This window comes from Macaca thibetana, chromosome 1 (assembly GCF_024542745.1).
Source record: "Macaca thibetana thibetana isolate TM-01 chromosome 1, ASM2454274v1, whole genome shotgun sequence".
In the NCBI taxonomy this organism is placed as follows: Eukaryota; Metazoa; Chordata; class Mammalia; order Primates; family Cercopithecidae; genus Macaca; species Macaca thibetana.
This window is the reverse complement of record NC_065578.1, coordinates 115,392,379-115,411,627: the sequence shown is the minus strand read 5'-3', so window position 1 is coordinate 115,411,627 and position 19,249 is coordinate 115,392,379. Positions and strand designations below refer to the sequence as shown.

Below are 19,249 nucleotides of genomic sequence, written 5' to 3'. Positions count from 1 at the left end.
ACTTGTGGATTAAGGGTGAATGGAAGACAACCAAGTGAAGACAGAGGTAAGCAACCCCTCCAAGAACTTTTTTTTTTTTTTTTTTTTTTTAAGACGGAGTCTTGCTCTGTCACCAGGCTGGAGTGCAGTGGCGTGATCTTGGCTCACTGCAAACTCTGCCACCCGTGTTCAAGTGACTCTCCTGCCTCAGCCTCCTGAGTAGCTGGGACTACAGGCTCGCACCACCACACCTGGCTAATTTTTGCATTTTTAGTAGAGATGGGGTTTCACCAGGTTAGCTAGGATGGTCTCGATCTCCTGACCTCGTGATCTGCCCACCTTGGCCTCCTAAAGTGCTGGAATTACAGGAGTGAGCCACCGCGCCCGGCTCCAAGAACTTTTACTATGGGGAAAACCAAAACAACAGGGATGAGAACAGTTTTGTTTTGTTTTTTCCTTACAAAATGACACACAGGCTTAAACATGTTTAAATGCTGAGAGAAAAGAGTCAGTGGTGAAAGAAGAGGTAGCAGAGAGCAAAAGCATTTGGTAAGGATTTCCCACCTGAAAGGAGTCATGCACATCTGGAAACCTGAGTGAGGAATTCATCTTGGTGTGGCAGAAGGAAAGAAGGGGAAAAGGGTGCATGCAGATACAGATAAAAGGGCAGGGGGCAGTGAAAATCAGAGAGATTTCCAGTCTGCTGTCTATGTTCTTTATAGAGCAGGAGACGTTAATGAGCTAAGAGTGAAGTGGAAGGCAAGAGATTTCAGGCGATAGACTGCTGTAATAGCTGCTATAAGAAATGAGAGATTGTTTAGGTACATGCGTAAAGATAACCCGACAGTATCAAGACTTGGCTGAGGCTGGGTCCCTGAGGCTGTGGGCTATCAGTAGGCTCAGTTGTGAGATCTTCTCCACCATCTCTTAGCCCTCCAAAGGTAAGAGTTGAGGTGCTAAGATTGGAGCTTGCTGGGCAAAAGCTGGAGAAAGATATAAAAGCAACAGGGTTTTGGTAGTGGGCTATATTTTCCAGCCTGAATAAAGAACAGATAAAGCTAGTGGTAGAACAGCGAACATTAGGCAACTTTAGGGACCTGAAGTCTGAGCAGGTACAGTGGGGAAAAGTAATACAAGGGTTAACTAGATAGAACATTACAGGCAGAGTGGTTGAGAAATAGTATTCTCTAACAGTTAAGTTCTCAGAATGTGTTGAAGACCAAGATTAGCCTCCTGAATCTGCCAGCCCCGCTGATGTAATTCCATAGAACTTGAATGTTAGTAACATAGCAGTGACTACATATATATATTTTGTTTCCTGAGTTAATAAACTCATGAAAGATTCATCACCATCAAATCATTTTTAACTAATAGAAGCTTAACAGTGTGTGTGCATGTGTGTATGTATGTACATGTGTGTGTAGGTATGCACATAACACATGTGAAGAGTAGCCTATTGGAAAAAGTACTTCATTGTAAATCTGTTCTACAAATTGTGCCCTCATTTGATGGCGAAATGAGGACACAAGCAGGACAAGATCACACCGAGCAGGCAAGGTCACACACTCCTGGAAAACAACTATAATCTCTCACTTGTTACACAGGTTATTAGCTCACCCTTATGACCTGTTTTGATTGCCAAAGGTGAAAGTCAGAGTAAGAGAATGCTTTCTGAGACCCGGAACCACAAATTCCAGTTTTAATTTTCTTCCTGCATCACTTCTGCTGCAACTTAGACTCAGGATCTTAGAAATGGAAGAGATCCCAGAAGTTGCCTTGTCTGGTGTGACTTTACGGAGGATCAGAGTGACAAGGTGACTTTCCTAACATCACACTGGCAGTTAGAGGTAGAACTAGACAGGCTCTCCAACACTTCTTTCCATCACACTTTGCCACACCCTTAAGTACTGATGTACCAGAAGTACTGCCTACCCTTTATCCTCTTCCTGAACCTAAAAATGCCTTCAATTTAAAGTCAAGACTCATGAAATAAGGAGTCCTAAGTCTCCATGTATTTGGGCGTCAGCAACTATTCCCGCATCTAACAAGCACGAAGCGTCATGCAGCAAGGGCCAGACAGTGATGCCCCTGCTGTGGGACCTGAGTGGAAGCCTCTTCCTCTAGGTGATGGGCAGTCCCGTCCCTCCCACGTCTCTGGCTACACTTCCTGCATACGTTCTTACCCACACAGCATCGCCGTGCTATTTGGTAGCCCCAGAAGTGATTTGTGCTGGGAGTTTCCAGGCTTAGTCCCAGACACCTCTTGTCACCCTCATGGTGTGACAACACAGAACCCCCAGACTGTTTCTCTCCACTTATTCTGGCCACACCCTGAACAGATACAGCAAGAAGTTCTTTTCAGGGTGTGGAAAAGCAGGCAGTGGGGCTTGGGGTAGCTGTACAGTGATCTAAAGAAGGAGGCTCTAACACAAGTAGAGACCCGTTGCAAGCCCAACCCTGGAATTCCTTTACTGCCTCTCAAACTTTAGGAAGCCAGCAAGATACCAGTTGCAGCCTCAAGGCAGCCTTGAGGCAACCTTGTCACCAAACTCAGTTCATGGCAAAACATGGAAACAAATGTTGTTTGGGCCTCGCTCTTCCAAGGCATGTCTCCATGCTGTCGCAGGTCCATGTCCCATCCTGGGCCGCTTTCCCCTCCTCCTCCTTAACCACAGCATCAGGCTCATTGTTGCCCCACAAGTCATTTGCTGCTATTAATAGCTCAAGTTTGTGAATAGTTTACTGTTTCAAATATAAATTATGGGGATTCAAGGTTAACCCCTATAATATCACTCTGACTCACTTGCATTCCGATACACTTCCTTGCGAGAGAGACAGAGTAGTGGTGCTAAGTAGCATGCCAGGAATGTCACACAGGCCTGGTCACACCCATGACCACACAGCCTATGTGTATGTCATTCCCAATGAGTGTTACTGAGAAGAAAAGGCTGAGGACTTCCTTCCAGAAAACAAGAAGTCAGACTCTAATTCTGGAATTTCATTAAATCCAATCATCAGTTAGAAAAATTTCAACAAAACAAAAACAGGCACCATCTCTGTCTTTCAGGGGCTAATAACGTAAAGAAATGGAAAGTTAAATCCAGTGATAGATACACACGAGACCATAGGCTTTCCATCATCATATCCCTTCCTTTTTAGACTAATCCTAATCTCGAAGGCTCATTTGTGCCTATCCATCATTCTTTAAGGTGGATGCTATGATTATTCCCATTTTATAGATGAGGAAACCAAAGTTCAGAACATTTAAATAATTTGCCTAGGTTCCCAAAGTTAGTAAGTTACAGAACATATCCTTCCAAAGCCCATATTTCTAACCACTGCCCTGTTCTGTCTCCCTAAAAGAAAAAGGTGACTGGGAATGAAACACATCTTGAATGTTTGAATGGGGTTCCCTTAGCCCAGAAGACCTTTCCTATACTTCTCCACTTATTAAAACCCTACACTTCCTCCAAGGCTTTGTCTCCACTCTTCTTTCTGTAAGACACCTTTCCCATCAGAACTAATGCACCTCTGTTCTCCTCCAGCAACTGTTGAAATGCACCTCTGAAATTCCCTCCTTTTTCCTTTGCGGTTATGTTCTCCTCCAGCAGTCAGTGCTTCAGGAGTTGATATACAAACTCATGATCAAATAAATGGTGCCAGTAATACTAATTATAACGGGAGTGAATATGTGGGCAAAATCATTTTGTGCTGGGGTGTCAGGGACTCTTTCTTGAGAAAGTGGACTCTGAGTTTGAAGGATGAATATGAGCCAGAAAAGTGGCGAGGAGGAGCTAGGGCCCTTGGCCTGCTCAGGGCCCAGTTCTTGTTGGGCAGAAATGGAAGACTCAACCACCTACAGGAATCGAGTAGGGGACACACGTGAGAGAGGCAGCGGGGGCCAGGAGCAAGTGTCAGACACAGGAGTGATCAGCCTCCTGAGAACTGGCCAGCACATGCTCTGGCTAACAAACACTCAGCCCCAGCACACGGTTTCCAGGCAAGAAATTGGGACCTGTAGTTGCCAAATATTCTGATTTTTTTTTTCCCCTGGAAAGACAGAAATATGGATTTCTATGCAAAATCTATTTTGAAATGTTTGTGAAAAACATTACAAATAATCTACAGGCCAAACAAAACATGAGCACAAGCTGGATTCAACATGTCAAACACTGTTTAGGATTTCTGCCATTGGAAATGCAGGGGGAGCAGAGGGTAGAAAGATAGAGCAGTTCAAGTTACTTGAACACCACACTAAAAATTTTGGAGTTTTTTCTTACAAAAAATACAGGACCCATGAAAAAAATGCCAGCCAATATCTCTTCCATTTAGAGTCCTCAAAGGGAGGAATAATGGGAAATCACTTTCTTTACTCTAGTTTTTATCATGCCAGGCTGTCCTGATTCATCTCTCTTAATGGTTTTGCTTAAGAAATATACTTTACTTATCACTATGATAATGACCTTTGCCTTTGTACTTGTAAAGGCCTGATTTTAAAAAAAATTTCATTACTATTAGATTCCCATTTTACAGAAGTGCCAACTCAGGCTTAGTGACTCACGACCACGCAAGTGTCAGTAGGCAATCTTCTAAGCCTCCCACAGTAAGGGATTTCATGGCTTCTTGGTCAGTCCTGAGTAGAACAGCAACTTCCTGGTTTTTTGTTTTTTTTTTCTCAATGGAGTGCAACACTTGTGAGTAAACAGCACTCCCAGTAATGTGAGTCTCTGGGTACTAAATTTTTCTGGAAGTGTGTAATGGACCAGAGACTTGCCTTCTGAACCCTTCACTCATGTTTTTATTTCCAAATTGTGAAAATCCATCTGTCATCTTTTGGGAAATTAAAAAAAAAGAATTTAGAAAGAAGAGTTGATAAAATTGAATTTGAGTCCAACCTAATTATACCTTATTTAGCCACACTGACTGGTTCTTTGACCAGAGAGCAATTTTCCAAATTGTATTTCCCACCCAAGTACTTAAAAGTTCCACCCAAGTCAGAAATACCCTGTAGCTGGTTTCTCCTCACCTTTTATGCTCCTATCCCGACACTAGATGCACCGTGGAACTCAGTATCTTATATCTCCTCGTCCTTATCCTGTTGACAGTAAACACCCCTTGCTCTCCAATCCAGAAAATCCCACAGACTGATTTACCTTCTTTACAATAAACAAATACGAAAGTGCCCAACATCCAGCCTGGCACCCATCATTATGCCCACAAACAAGTGATCAGGTCTTGTCAGTCAGAGCAGAGCACAACGGTTGGCATTTAGAAAAGCATGCACACACGTACACACAGGCACACACGTACACACAGGCACACACACGTACACAGAGTGCACACAGGCACACACCCACAGGAATGGCTGGTCAGGAATCCTTCTGCTCACCTGCTGACCTTTCAACGTAATTTCCCTCTTCCAACTCGAAAGCTGGCAGTAAAAATAAAGTCAGTGTAAACAGATCCCTTGAGAGTCGAGGGAACACTCACGTCTGGTTTTGCCAGCAAAACTTATGTTGGAAAACAGCTCAGGCAGTAAATTCCCAGCTGGGCTGGCCGGGGCTAGTTTTACTACAGAAAAAAAAAAAAAAAAAATTTCACAATGGTCTGATCTCCTTGAAGCTGGTAAACATCACAGAGTCTGCTATCAGATAATCTAAAGAAATTGCAGTCCTTCTGGGAGCATTGCTCACTTTTGAGCAATGTTCCAAAGGCAAGTGTTTCCAAGCCCACCTGTAAGTGCTACCCACAAGGGCCACTCCACTATCTGGGGCCCCAACATTTACATATCTTCCCATACTCTGCCCCAAGCAAAAGCCACATCAGAGCTCCCTAGCTGCTCTGTGCCCCACCCATGTCATTAGTTCCAGCTTTCAGTCCAGCTTCTACAGAACTCCTGCCAATGCACAGCCTGATATAAATATTGTAAAGCTACATCCTCTCCAATGACCCTCTGATAGCACCTCTCAAAACAGCCTTGATTTTCCATTTGCTTCTATATGTAATTCTAAATCTCCTTCTTTTGATATTAAGTGCTCCCAAATTTTTCAGAATCTTATTCCCTGGGCTTTTCTTATCATAGTAGTGCCAAACTATTTGTGTTTCACAGACGGCAAGAATTCTTTCTCCACCTCATTTTCAACATCACCAAAGTCCCACTGTTTCTCTCCTGTGCTCATTTTTGTTGTTACTTCTGCTTTCACTATAATCATTAACTTGTGAGTCCCTCTCCTCTGGTAGGGTCTTTCCTAATGTTCGAGGGTTACCCCAGACACCTGTCATCAGATGCACAAACTTTCATCATTTTTGTACCTGTGACTGCCTTATCTTGATTGCTCCAGTATTGCAGCTGATCAAAATGTTATAACTGGAATATTCTCTTGCCCTAAGATCCAGAGACAATTGCCAGATGTGAGCAGGGAAAGCAGCCAACAGGGCCAACTGAGCAATTGGGAAACGAAGAAATAATCACATGCTCAGGGAAGCTACACAGTCTGATTTTACCGGGATGTCATATCCAGGGAATAGGTGTGTTGTGGGAGCACAACTCAGTTCCCTACTCCATGATATAGTTCCTTATGGACAAATGCTCTGAAATACAGGGCAGTCCCACAAATACAGACTCTCTGACAGCTCCTGTCTGACAGTTTGATGAAGGCAAGCTTTTTTTAGATGTATATATCTGGGTAATTGGATATGGGATCCGCAAAAAGGGATCGAATTACAGTAAGCCTAAGGCACTTGTATGCTAGGCCACTGAGGAAATTCAAAGTTAGCTCAAGTTCTCTTCCTTCCTCAGGAAATAAATATTCTCCTTTCTCGTGACTCACACCAAATGCAAGTACGGAAATGTAAATCTGCTTTGGCTCAGTTTCCATTGTGAAGACTAAGAACTTACTACAAGTTAGATTAACAAGGTATTCAAAACCCTACGCTGTCAATCTGAGAAGTCCGGGGAGATAATGCTAGCCCTGGTTTACCAGCAGAAGTGTTTGTTACTGATTTACTTAGTGTCTGAGATTTTAATTGCAAGAAAGAGGAAGGTTAGTTTGATCCAAATCAACCTTACATATGCAAATTTGTTAAAGTTAGCCAGGGTTACAAACTCTGACTTTTTAAAAGATTTCCTGTAATCCCAGGATGACTCAGATTAAATCTGACAATGCAGAATACCAGACAGAGATAATCATCTGTGATGTGATGAAGTCCACAGTAGTGAACAACCTGAGGCAAGGGCCAGTCTATTCTGTATTTCCAGGGAAGCTTCAGGACCTAACATACAACTGACCCTCAATAAGCGTTACTGAATGTTTATTTGTTTGCATTAAACATTATGCAAAATGACATTATTAGAATGTCAGTAAATAAAATATAATATTTTAAGGTGTGTAAAATCACCTTACAGATTATAAATTTAATTATATACATGCATCTGTGACTGCTTAAATTATCTTCTTTTATAGAAAGGCCCGATATAAAAAAATTTAGTATAGTACTTGGCACATGATAAGAGCTCAATAAATATTTGTGTTTATACTCCATTTTACTCCCTGAGGAAAAAGATCTTTTTTTTTTTTTTTTTTTTTTTTAGTGTTGTTTGGTTTTGTTGTTTGTTTTTAAATTTTTATTCCAATAGCTTTTCGCATACAAGTGGTTTCTGGTTATGCGGATGAATTGTATAGTACTAAAGTCTGAGATTTTGGTGCATTCATCACCCAAGTAGTGTACATTGTACCCAATATGTAGTTTTTTATTTCTTAGTCCCCTCCCAGTTCCCCCTTCTGAGTCTTCAAAGCCCATTATACCACTTTGTTTGCCTTTGCATACCCATAGCTTAGCTCTCAGCTATAAGTGAGAATATAAGGAATTTGGTTTTTCCATTCCTGAGTGACCTCACTTAAAATAGTGGCCCCCAGCTCCATCCAAATTGCTGCAAAAGACATAATTTTATTATTTTCATGACTGAGTAGTATTCCATGGTATATATGTACCACATTTTCTTTATCCATTCATTGGTCGATGGACAATTAGGTTGGTTCCATATGAAAGATCCTTCTTTTAATGTATGTGAGTAATTCTCCTGGTCTTACCTGATGGGTAAGATTGTTCACTGGGTTGGTCTTCACAGCTCCATCAAAAATCTGGTCTTTCCTTTCACATCTGACATGGTAACTGAGATAGTTTGAATTTGATCTTTGGTCTGGGTTCAGAGGTAGGGAACCCAAATACAAATGACTATATAGGCCAGGTGGGTAATAAAATTAATCAGGATAGAGTGGAATAATGGAAAGGGATGGGGGTCTGTGGTGGATGCAAGAGTACATAACTTATCTGGGATATTCTAACTTGTTTCGGTTGTTTGTTTAATTTGTTTGTCTTTTTAAAGCAACACTGTACTATGCACAAGACTCCCCCCTGCACTCTGCACTCCTGCAATACTAAAATAGTAACAGTTCCCTGAAAGACTCCTCCCTCACCATCTTCTCTGAACTCTTGCACCAACAATGCTCACTGCTTGGACTCTCCCCTTACCTTCCACCCCTTCACTGGACTTCTATTTTTTCTCCAAGATTTATCTTAGCTGTCACCTGCTCCAGGGCCTTCTCTGATTCTCAAGACTGAGTGGGGGACTCTATACGATGCTCCTGGGCCTCCCAGTGCTAAACTCCTACTTTAGCTCTTATCAAACTGCATTTTGCTACTTTGCTTGTATCTAGCTCCTGTGGTACCAAAAGCTCCTTGAAGGAAAAGATTTACCTTGCTGGAAACAGTATTGGACATATAGCAGCTGCTTAATAAATGAATGAATGCATGAATTAATGACTAAATGACAGTGAACCATTTTCTTATTCTACAATCTAATCCCATTCTATCTCCCATCTGCAGGCATAAGATAAAGTGAGAAAAGTAAAGTTAAATAATGAATAAGCTCCCATTAGTTCATTTGGTAACACAACAAAAGTAGAAAAGGGATAAGGAAATTTTCCTTGGAAAGATGGATTTCAACTCAGAAAGTGCAAAACAGGTAAGATGTTGTGTACCTGAAGGAAGCCACTATTCACAGCCAAAAGGTGTCAGGAATGCTGAAAAACTGCCCAATAATTAGAACATGCCATGTAGAACTTAGAAGCAAAAACTCATGTCTTTGTAAAAAGTCATGGCTCCATCTGGCCATTTCAATTAAAAGTACATTATTTCCTAGCTGCAATTATTATCACAATACATACAGAAAGGACTAGTTCCCCAACACTAGACTGAAGGAGGAAAATAAAAGTTTATTTAACACCAACAATTCTACCACTGTAGAGCCTTGTGGTCAACAAGAAAGAATGAGAAGTAACCAGTGCTGTCAACTCCAGCTCTCTATGCAGCAAAGATGACCTGTTCTAGTTACAAAATCATACATTATAAAAGATCCTGGTTTGGGCTGGGTGCCGTGGCTCACGCCTGTAATCCCAGCACTTTGGGAGGCCAAGGTGGGTGGATCACGAAGTCAGGAGTTCAAGGCCAGCCTGACCAACATGGTGAAACCCCATTTCTACTAAAAATACAAAAATTCCCTGGGTGTGGTGGCATGCGCCTGTAATCCCAGCTACTCAGGAGGCTGAGGTAGGAGAATTGCTTGAACCCAGGAGGTGGAGGTTGCAGTGAGCTGAGATTATGCCACTGCACTCCAGCCTGGGTGGCAGAGCGAGATCCTGTCTAAAAAAATAAAAAATAAAAAATAAATAAAAAATTCCGGTTTGGGCTGGGGGAAGGGAGACTGTATCTGTTTCCATCTCTCCGCATGTCCATCCATCTATATTTTTATACACTAGAATGTCGTTCTGGATCTTCCTCATTCAAATGGTACAAGCTGGAGGGCAACCCAGAAACTTAGTTTTAACAGAGACCAGTTGTCAATATAATGAAGCTTCTGCTATGGCTTGGATGACACTTTATTTTCAAATCAAATAGTAAAAGGTGTTTCCATTTTCACATTTTCCTTCCTGGTTTAAAAAAAAAAAAAAGATTTGTATTTTTATCTGAAACTTTTCCTTAAGTCTATGTGCAACTCCTTTCCCTCAGACCTGAGCCATGTGAGGCTGGCATATTTTTCAGTTGACACCACCAGAAAAACACTGACAGTGAGAAAGGCTTTTAAGAAAGAAGACAAAGCTGGGTACAGTGGCTTATGCCTGTAATCCCAGCACTTCGGGAGGCCGAGGCAGGCAGATCATCTGAGATCAGGAGTTCAACAGCAGCCTGGCCAACATGGTAAAAACCCCGTATCTACTAAAAATACAAAAATTAGCCGGGCATGGTTGGGGGCACCTGTAATCCCAGTTACTCGGGAGGCTGAGGCAGGGAGAATCGCTTGAACCCAGGAGGCGGAGGTTGCAATGAGCCAAGATTGTGCCACTGCACTCCAGCCCAGCCTGGGTGACAGAGTGAGATTTCTTCTCCAAAAAAAAAAAAAAACCAAAAACCAAAAAACAGGCATTTGGTTTTATTAATTTGTTATGTGATGGATCTAAGTGGTAACTTTATTGAGCTGTTCACCTCAGTTTCTGTGTTGGGAGGTGGCAGGGACTAGCTAGTTGGAGGAAGCAATTGTTGCCAGTTCATGGGCACATATGGGACCGTTTTCTCCTCCTGGCCTCTATTACTCATGACACATGACAAATATGTCTGTGTTTTAATTTAAAAAGACCCATAGCGAAGATACAGACCCAGAGATCAATGGAACAGAAGAGAAAATACAATAATAGACTCATACAAATACAGCCATTTGATCTTTGACAATGTGTAAACACAGTTCAGTGGAGGAAACTTATCCTTTCCAGCTGGTGGTGTTGGAACAACTGGTCATCCACAGGAAAAGAAATAAACCTTAATATAGAGTTCACACCTCAGAATTATACGAAGTTAATAAAGATTAACTTAAAATGGTCCATTGATGTAAATGAATAACATAAAACAATAAAAGGTTTCAGAGGAAAAACCCTCATACAGAGAGGAACACAAAGAAATCAATAATTGTTACCTTTGAATGGTGGATTAGGGCTATGTGTGTATGTGAATTTGTTTCAATACATGTTCTACAAAGAGCATATGCTATATGTTTATAACCATGTTTATAACCAGAAAAACGTACAAATGCTACAAATGCCATTAAAAATACAATAAAATGAACTCGTTTCTTGATGCTTCTTTTTTATTTGCCTTTCAGTTTTGTCAACATTCATCTGCATAATTAGAACACAGACCCAGTCTCAATGTATGAATGTCTGAGAGCAAAAAAGTACTATCAGTATGACTGTAAAGTGTGTATTTCTGTGTTTGGCTTTCTTTATTAAGATGTATCATGCTGAGGAAGAAAATATATGAATAAAAAAGAAACAAAAATACATGTAGGTCAGAGGCAGTAATAGAACACTCATAAATCATTTTGCATTACACATCTATCTTTTCAAGGTAGCTACACAATTTCAAGGGCAAGCATTTAACAGAAATATTTGAAAGTACATTGGAAAATGTTAATAGAATCTTCAGACTAGACAAACAAATTCATTGCACTCCGGCTTGGTACAAGTCCTGTGCTGGGTGCAAAAAATGCAATGATACTATTGATTCTGTAGGTTCCTACTTTAGGTAAAGTTAGAGAATTAAGGCCAAAGCATAAAGATTGGGTGTCCTCAGCCTTGGAATGATGGGTCGAGTCCCAACTGGCCCAAGTCATAATTGCTTCAGGAAGGCATGGGCAGGAAGGCTGAGTGCACACTGGGGCGGTGACTGCCCAGAGAGGTGGGTGGGAGGGGTGTCCTAAGCTAGAAATAACAGCTGGGCACACACATAGAGTCTTGCTCAGGGACAGGGGTCAAAGTAGAGGATGCCAGATTAGCTTGGAGAGATTATACAAAGTTCTGAATTCAAGGCTAAGGAAGGCAATAGAGAGCCTTTGAAGCATTTTGAAAGAAGACTGATATGAGAGCAATTGTTCTTTAAAGTATTTGCTTTGCAGCTAGTCGTCTATGGAATTAGCCATCTCTACTAACCTGTCAATCTTGAGGGCAGAGATTGTGTCTAGTTCATTGTTGCCATGGGACTCAGGGCTGCTACCAGTCACTTCAACATCACTGTGCCAATAGTGAAAGCAACCCCTCTGGGCGAACCCAGCCATGCAAGGTCAAGGCTCCATGAGCTTGCCACACCCCTGTGAGAAAAATTCTCCAGGAAGCAGCAGGCCTACACAAGCATCCATGGGTTGGCAGGCAGAGCATGTTAGATTTCAGCCCTACTTGCCCCTCACTCAGACATCCTTGTGCAGTATGCAACCTGCGTAACATTAGGTTGAGACCCTAAGGAACCACAGGGAAGGGACTGGTTTAGAGGTGAGCAGATTAGGCACTGAACTAGGCTAATGGCAGTGGGAAATGAGGGGAGAAAAGCAAGACAAGTGTCTAAGAGACATGTACATTCTCCTTGCATTTTAACAGGAATCACTGCCGTAAAGGATGCTGGGTACTGTCTATAACAAACACAGGCCTCTCTAACAATTTGCTCCATTCAGTTCCTCAATAATGTCTCTGCTAGAAAATTCTCTTCTCAAAGTCTTGTTCAAAGGCATTGGCTTCTCCATAGATTGGCTCCAGTTTCTCCAGTTTCTTCCACTCCCAGTTGATGATGTTTAAGCCTGAGAGCTAATAGTACATATAAATAACTGGCCCCATGCTGTCTTAAAAACAAGCTATGAAAAGTGCTAATTTTCTCTGGTGGTGGAAAGGAAATGAAGGCAGAGGGTGTTTATTTCTCTTACAGCCTTCTGAGACATTCATGGAGACCACTTCTAGCAAGGTGGGGTTCATTTTAGCCCTTTACCACTTAACATCTATTGTCCCAGAAACACTGATTTTCCCGTGGCATATCTGGTTGCTCCATCTCTGTCTCTTTCATTTGCTCTTCCTCCTCCACTGAACATCTCTCTGCTGGAGTTCCTGGTTTGGTCCTGAGTTTAACTTCACTCACCTACACATCCCACCTCGTGGTGCCATCCACTCCCATGACTTCAAATGCCTTGGGTGGTGTGACTCCTTTGGATGACCCTAGTTCACACATCTTTTCCGAAAATCAGATCTTACAGCATCTTCACCACTCAGCATTTCTATTTAAATATCTTGAAGATTTCTCAAAATCAACACGGCTAAAGCCTCATGGATTGCTTTTTATTCTTATCATTAAAAAAAAAAAAAAAAAAAAAAAAAAAAAAAAACCTCTCATAGTAACAAGTAAAACCACTCAAAGTGGCCCGGCATGGTGGCTCACGCCTGTAATCCCAGAACTTTGGGAGGCTGAAGTGGGCAGATCAGCTGAGGTCAGGAGTTCAAGACCAGCCTGGCCAACATGGTGAAACTCTGTCTCTACTAAAAAATGCAAAAATTATCCAGGTGTGATGGCAGGTGCCTATAATCCCAGCTACTCGGGAGGCTGAGGCAAGAGAATCACTTGAACCTGGGAGGTGGAGGTTGCAGTGAGATGGCACCACTACACTCCAGCCTGGGCAACAGAGTGAGACTCTGTCTTCTTTTTTTTTTCTTTTTTTTTTTTAAATCCTCAAAGATATGAAAAGATAAGTTGAAAATTCAAAATTCAGCACCACCACATTCCATTTAGGTTTCAGTTTCGTTGTTTCATTTTACAAAAATAGGATAATATATATATACTCTCTCTGTTCTCACATCCTAAAAATATAGCATGGAAATTCCCACTCTTTCAGCCAGCCATGTCTACAGCTATAGATAGAATTCATTCTTCAAATAGGTATATAATAGTCTATAGTATGAATGTGCCATAACTTAACTCTGCTTCTGATCAGCATGCTCTTTGCCTCTTGGTTTCTGCCTGGAAACAACAATGCTGCCATTACTCTATTCTTTTCAATCATCCAGAATAGCTTAAATAATGTAACAAACGTCTTTTCTTTACAGGTTAGATACAACTCAGCTGCTAAAGCACTTTGGCCTGTTTTTTTTTGTTTGTTTGTTTTTTTTAATCAAAACTCTCAATTATTTTGGAACATCCTCATGGCTAATGATATATTTAAGTTTTCTATCTCTTCTAGGATCAATGTTGTCAGTTTACGTTTGATTCAGAAATTATCCATTTCCTATAAACTTTCGAATTTACTGCGATAGACTTTTACACAATGTTCCTTTATGATTCTTTTCATCTCTTTTATACTAAACTCTTGCTCTTTCCCCTAAGTCTGCTTTTACCTCGTTTTATGAAGATCAAGAAACCATCATTCTCCCCAAATTAAAGTCATCTTTGTGTCTTTCTCAGGCCTCACCTCCCACATTCAATCTTCCATTCAGTCCTGTCCACCTCGAAAATAGCTCTTAGGTCTATCTATCCACTCCTCTTGACCACCACTGCCATTGTGTCTCAAAAGCAATGTCATCATCATATCTTTTCTGGACTATTGTAATGCCTTCTACGTATCCCTCTACTTCTTCACTTCTGTCTATGCAGCACTTTCACACTGGAATCAGAGTGGTCTTAAAATTTATATTGGATCATGTTATTCTCCTGCTGAAAGTCTCTTAAATGTAATTACATTGTTAAGCTCCGAAGTCCTTTTCTATGCTCCCATCACCCTGCATGACTTGATTTCTGCCTGCTTTTCAACTCTCATCTCCCACTATTATCTTCCCCACACCTCTAAAGTTTTAGCCCTAATGACATTTTTAAAAAAATTGTTTCTCCAAAAGCATCATGCTAGAAAGGATAGTGCTATAAAAACTGACTCTGCATCTTGAAGCAAAGTTAGTTAAAATCTACCTCACACTATATATAGTTTTAATGTAAAACACATTTGAAAATTTTAAATCTTGACATAAATTGTAAGATAATTTATGTATAATCTAGGGATTAGGATGAACTTCTTAATCAAGAAATCCAGAAGCTATGCAAGAAAAGTTAGATATGTTTGAAAATATAAACATTACAACTAATTCTGTGAATAAGAGATACCATATAAGTGAAAAGATAATATTTTGGGAAAAAATATTTGTAATGTAAATAAAGAAAAAGGGTCACTATATGTGCCAATCAAGAGTTCTCACAAATGAGAAAAAAAGGGCAAATCTCCCATAGAAAATATAGGCAAAAGATCATAAGAGGAGAATCTACAGCTTCATCAAGCTATTACATGATCAGAAAACCAAACACCACATGTTCTCACTCATAAGGGGGAGTTGAACAATGAGAACACATGGACACAGGGAGGGGAATATCACACACCAGGGCCTGCAGGGGGTGGGGGCCTAGCGGACGGATAGCATTAGGAGAAATATCTAATGTAGGTGACGGGTTGATGGGTGCAGCAAACCACCATGACATGTGTATACCTATGTAACAAACCCGCACATTCTGCACATGTAACCCAGAACTTAAGTATCTATCTATCTATCTATCTATCTATCTATCTATCTATCTATCTATATAATATATATAACTATATATTTTATATATATATATTTTGATCAACCTAGGGATTGCTAAGAGAGATGAGTACCTACCTTCAATCAATGACTTAATAGAATTAAACCTGTACCAAATTACAAGCCGCTAACAAGGGAGATTAGCAGCTTTGGACTGCTTATGTGTATATTTGACATTGTAGGGGATGAGGAGAAAACAAGGACTAGTCAATGTCATGAACAGTGACTGCATATTTATGAGACTTTCCTGCTAGGCGTATTAAAAAAGAAACATCAAAGATTAAAAAAAGAAAAAAAAAAAAGGAGAATCTCTCTCTCTCTCACACACACACACCCCTCAAAATGACCAATAAAATAGGAAAAATGTTCAGCTCATTTTCCCTTATGGTATGGGAAATGCAAATTAAAGAAGTAATATCACTTCTCACCTATCTGACAGACAAATATTCAACAGTAGAAAATTCTGCTGCTGATAAGGATGTAGGGGAAATGGTACTTCTGACACACAGCTGGTATAAATGTGAGTCATTATTACCTTGTTCAAAAATAATCTGGCAATATTTAGCAAAATTATATGTGTTTACTCTTGAAGAAAAGTTAGATAAAATCCCTGCCTCACACTATGGATTACTGAGTCTGTCTGTCTGTCTATCTATCTATCTATCTATCTATCTATCTATCTATCTATCTATGTCAGTAATCCTACCCTTGGGAATCCTACCCAAAGAAATAAATGATCAGATATAAGTGATGATGATGAAACCTGCCATATAATAGCTAAACTATATTAGGCACATTTAATATGCCAGGGACTGTTTCAAATATTTTACAATTATTAACTCATTTTATCTACATGGACAACCCAGTGAGATAAGTACTATTATTTTTTCCATTATACAAATAAACTCTAAAATACATGTACAAGGACATACATATATAACATTTATTATAGTATTTTTATAATAGAGACAAAGGGGTTGCCTATTAATGGTGGAATAGTTGAATAAAATGTGATATTGTGCAACTATTGTGCAACTATTTAAAAGAATGATTTGGATTAGTGGTTCTCAACTTTGGCTACACATAGAATCATCTAGGGAGCTTTTGAAAACCACAGGTGCTTAGGCCCCACCCCAAACCAATTAAATCAGTGTTTAAGGGTCAGTTAGGACAGAAGTCATTGAGTTATACATGTGGCAGTTAACTTGGAAGAATGTCCAAAGCAAACTGTTAAAGATGCCAAGAAGGGTATATAATATAATCCCATATTTAAAAACAGTGACATATTAAAAAACTCATCTGTGCATGTATCTATCTATATCTACATATACACAATATACACAATATATACTATATAATGTATAGTTTATATACATATTTATTATATATAAATATTTTATGTATATTATATATTTATACATTTAATACATCTGAATGTTTATAAAAATAATTTTCTATATTTATCACATGTAAGACAAATATTTATATATAAATAATTGTTATATATTTATAAATATATTTTATATTATATATAATAACAGAAAAGTATGGAAATATACACACATGGTTAATATTAGTAATAAATGAGGCACAAATGGCTTATGAGTAGGAGACAGAGAGGGAAGAGGCAGGAAGGATGGGAAGAAACTGGAAAAAAGGCTTAAAGCTAATTGCCACATAAAACAGCATATATTCTCATAGTAATTATCTCAAGAAAACAGAATTTCAGGTAATTTTAAAATACTTTCTTGTGTAAAAAAACATTTTCTGTAAGTATGTCTCATTTATATAATCAGAAAAGCTTTCTCATTATCTTTTCTTTAAAAGCTAGCTTTCACTTAATGCTTTAGCACATGTAACCCTGACTGCTGGAACAGAGTGCCTTCAATTGCCTTCAATTCTTGCCTGACTGACTAGTCCTTATTCGTGAGGCCTCAACCTACATGTCGGTCCCTCAGAATTCCTTTGAGAGGGATCAGAATTCATTCTCTCTGCCACACTCAACCCTGTCACACTGTCCTTTGCATTCAGAGCACTTCTTACCATTTGAAATAATCTGTGTGACCGTTAGACAAAGGTCTGTTCCCACCCCTAGAGTGGAGGCCACAGAGGCCAGGGGCCAGGTCCGGTGGGCTCACCAGTGCATTTCCATGCCTGGCCCACTGCTTAGCACGAAGAGGACTCAACAAAACATCGGTAACTATTTGGATCGTTTCTCTGCATTTCATAACTTTTCACATGTTCTCATGTTGTGTTGTGTCCTCTCTGATGTCTGTGTCCACGTCTTACACCTCTCAGTGCTTTCCTGAGTGCTCCACAGATCTCTAATTGGACACGTTAATGGGTTCCTCCTTTCCACTAGCTTTTCTCCTTATATTGTGTGCTCACTGCTGCTGTCCCTTCTCCTGCTGCATCAGGAGCAAGCTAAACTAGGATAAAGGTCCAAACCCCCCTGCCTGGTTTCAGTTCTTTTGCCTACACTTGAGGTCTCATGACTATACTTCAGTGGTCATTAGCTCCCACGTCAATCACAGCTCCTTTGTTGTGTGTTCCCTGCTTTCTCCTCCCAGTGGTGAAGTTGACTGTCTCTTCTTGTTGTGAACTGAACTATATCCCCACAAATTCATATGCTGAAGTCCTAACCCCCAGTACCTCAGAATGAGACTGTATTTGGTGACAGAGTCTTTAAAGAGGTAATTAAGGTTCAATGAGATCATAAGAACCCTAGTCCAATAAAACTGGTGTCATTATAAGAGGAAGACAGACACACACGTACACAGAGGAAAGGCCACATGAGGACACAGCAAGAAGGCAGTCATCTGAAAGCCAAAAAAAGACGTCTCAGGAGAAACCAAGCCTGAAATTACCCTGATCTTGGATTTCTAGCCTCCAGAGCTGTGAGAAAATGAGCTTCTGTTGTTTAAGTTATTCAGCCTATGGTATTTTGTTATGGCAGTCCACGCAGACTAATATACCTCTGTTGAAGAACTCACTTGGGTTTCCCAGAGCTAGACAAAGACAGTTTAATGGCACCACCCTTTGTTGCACTCCCTACTACCCGCCAATCAATTACCTCAGGCAGGGACAACCACCTTTCAGCTGGTATTTTCTGAAAGGTGAGTTTTTTTGCTTTTTAAGTACATGTTTCTACTACACTTCCCACCTCCATCAGAAGTTGGGCACAGATTTATCTTCCCTCTTTACTCAGGAGTCTCAATCCTAGTATCATAGGAAGTTAACTATTACCACCACTACTTCAATTCCTCCTTTATTATTTTTCTTTAGAAGACCTGGCAGGTACTCTTCAAAAATCAGTCTGCTGGTGATCAGTCATGATAACGTAAAGTTCCTGATTCAGGCATCCAAATTAGGAATCAAAAGATTTCTTCTAAGCTTTCCCTCAGGACCTTGGGAAGCTAAGAAAGCTCACAAAGTTTACCTTGGAGATAATATCCTGTCCTTCCTCTGAGAATAATAAAATCTCTCAAAGTGAATGTTGGAGTCATCATCACCAAAAGGAACACTCAGATCCCACATTTTGGTTTCACTATTCAGAAACCACAATATTTGTTCTTGAAACATGATTGAGGAAACCAAATACCAAGAGAACATGGCTTTTTACCATAGGTTTATGGGAGTTTATAATCTACAATCAATGTTGAGAAAATAAAATTTGGCCTTTTGGGCAGGAGCTCCATCAATAAAAGTGGTCAATTTCAACCTGTCCAGACACAACAATAACAATGATAGGAAAGAATAGAAATGAATGACGTTTGATACCTAAACAG

At 40.1% G+C, this 19,249-nt stretch overlaps 1 protein-coding gene across 3 annotated transcripts in view; it reads left to right on the top strand.

The window, feature by feature from the left end:
- The window catches only part of NGF (nerve growth factor), a 1,213,865-nt gene that overhangs the window by 394,794 nt on the left and 799,822 nt on the right, over positions 1 to 19,249 (top strand). Inside the window, exon 1 of one of the 3 annotated variants that reach the window (XM_050748392.1) lies at positions 10,287 to 10,290. The exons of the other annotated variants lie outside the window; for them this stretch is intronic. The gene's annotated coding sequence lies outside the window, so the exon portion shown is untranslated. Of the gene's footprint in view, positions 1 to 10,286; positions 10,291 to 19,249 lie in introns of those variants that run through there. 3 annotated transcript variants of the gene reach the window in all.